The following is a 2,658-nucleotide window of genomic DNA, read 5'->3' on the forward strand; positions in this document are numbered from 1 at the left end:
ACCAAGTCGTCGCCTCTTTAAGCCCGCTCACCGTGTCAGCTCGTCAGGTCGGCTCACCAAGTCGACTAATCAAGTAGGCCCACCAAGTCGCCTCAAGGATAGCTCCTCACCATGAGTCACCTCACCATGTTCACTCAATGAGTCGCCTCACCATGGTGACTCTTTGAGCCCGCTCGCTGGGTCGCCTCACCAAGTCGACTCGAGTACGTTGCCAAGTCGACTCTTTAAGTTCGCTCGCCGGGTCGACTCGCCAAGTCAGCTCACCATGTCATCTCAACGAACCAACTCGCCGAGTCGCCTCACCACGTCGACTCTCTAATACCACTCGCCAAGTCGCCCCACCAACTCGCCCCGTTAGGCCCACTCACCACATCACCCCGTTAGGCCCACTCTCACCAAGTGGACACTTTAAGTCTGCTCATAAAGTCGAGCCACCAAGTACTCTCACCAAGTCAACTCTTTAAGTCCTTTCATCGAGTCACCCCACCGAGTACTCTCACCAAGTCAACTCTTTAGGTCCGTTCATCAAGTCACCCCGCAAAGTCGACCCTCTAAGTTCGTTCATCGAGTCACCCGACCAAGTCGACTGTTTAAGTCCTTTCATCAAGTCACCCCGCCAAGCCGACTCTTTAAGTCCGTTCATCAAGTCACCAGAACAACTACTCTCACCAAGTCGACCCTTTAAGTCCGTTCATCAAGTCGCCCCGCCGAGTTGCTTCTCTAAGCCCACTCACCATGTCAGCTCACCAAGTCGGTTGTTCAAGTACGTTGCCAAGTCAACTCTTTAAGTTCGCTCGCCAGGTCAGCCCGCCCAAGTCGCCTCTTTAAGTTTGTTCGCCAGGTCGGCCCGCCCAAGTCGCATCAGCGGGCTAACTCGCCGAGTCACCTCACGAAGTTGACTCTTTAAGTGCGCTCACCAAGTCAGCTCACCAAGTCGACTCACCATCGAGTACTCCCACCAAGTACTCCCACCAAGTACTCCCACCCCGCAAAGTCGACCCTCTAAGTTCGTTCATCGAGTCACCCGACCAAGTCGACTGTTTAAGTCCTTTCATCAAGTCACCCCGCCAAGCGGACTCTTTAAGTTCGTTCATCAAGTCACCAGAACAACTACTCTCACCAAGTCGACTCTATAAGTCCGTTCATCAAGTCGGCCCACCAAGTACTCCCACCAAGTCGACTCTTTAAGCCCGTTCATCAGTTCACTCCGCCAAGTACTCTCACCAAGTCAACTCTTTAGGTCCGTTCATCAAGTCACCCCGCCAAGTCGACCCTTTAAGTCCGTTCATCAAGTCGCCCCGCCGAGTTGCTTCTCTAAGCCCACTCACCAAGTCAGCTCACCAAGTCGACTCACCATCTCGCCTCGATAAGTTGGCTTGCCGAGTTACCCCACCAAGTCGTCGCCTCTTTAAGCCCGCTCACCGTGTCAGCTCGTCAGGTCGGCTCACCAAGTCGACTAATCAAGTAGGCCCACCAAGTCGCCTCAAGGATAGCTCCTCACCATGAGTCGCCTCACCATGTTCACTCAATGAGTCGCCTCACCATGGTGACTCTTTGAGCCCGCTCGCCGGGTCGCCTCACCAAGTCGACTCGAGTACGTTGCCAAGTCGACTCTTTAAGTTCGCTCACCGGGTCGACTCGCCAAGTCAGCTCACCATGTCATCTCAACGAACCAACTCGCCGAGTCGCCTCACCACGTCGACTCTCTAATACCACTTGCCAAGTCGCCCCACCAACTCGCCCCGTTAGGCCCACTCACCACATCGCCCCATTAGGCCCACTCTCACCAAGTGGAATCTTTAAGTCTGCTCATAAAGTCGAGCCACCAAGTACTCTCACCAAGTCGACTCTTTAAGTCCTTTCATCGAGTCACCCCACCGAGTACTCTCACCAAGTCAACTCTTTAGGTCCGTTCATCAAGTCACCCCGCAAAGTCAACCCTCTAAGTTCGTTCATCGAGTCACCCGACCAAGTCGACTGTTTAAGTCCTTTCATCAAGTCACCCCGCCAAGCCGACTCTTTAAGTCCGTTCATCAAGTCACCAGAACAACTACTCTCACCAAGTCGACTCTATAAGTCCGTTCATCAAGTCGGCCCACCAAGTACTCCCACCAAGTCGACTCTTTAAGTCTGTTCATCAGTTCACCCCCCCAAGTACTCTCACCAAGTCAACTCTTTAGGTCCGTTCATCAAGTCACCCCGCCAAGTCGACCCTTTAAGTCCATTCATCAAGTCGCCCTGCCGAGTTGCTTCTCTAAGCCCACTCACCATGTCAGCTCACCAAGTCGGTTGTTCAAGTACGTTGCCAAGTCAACTCTTTAAGTTCGCTCGCCAGGTCAGCCCGCCCAAGTTGCCTCTTTAAGTTCGTTCGCCAGGTCGGCCCGCCCAAGTCGCATCAGCGGGCTAACTCGCCGAGTCACCTCACGAAGTTGACTCTTTAAGTGCGATCACCAAGTCAGCTCACCAAGTCGACTCACCATCTCGCCTCGATAAGTTGGCTTGCTGAGTTACCCCACCAAGTCGTCGCCTCTTTAAGCCCGCTCACCGTGTCAGCTCGTCAGGTCGGCTCACCAAGTCGACTAATCAAGTAGGCCCACCAAGTTGCCTCAAGGATAGCTCCTCACCATGAGTCGCCTCACCATGTTCACTCAATGAGTC

Source organism: Cupressus sempervirens, chromosome 7 (genome assembly GCF_028749045.1).
Source record: "Cupressus sempervirens isolate cs-2001-9-10 chromosome 7, ASM2874904v1, whole genome shotgun sequence".
Classification (NCBI taxonomy): domain Eukaryota; kingdom Viridiplantae; phylum Streptophyta; class Pinopsida; order Cupressales; family Cupressaceae; genus Cupressus; species Cupressus sempervirens.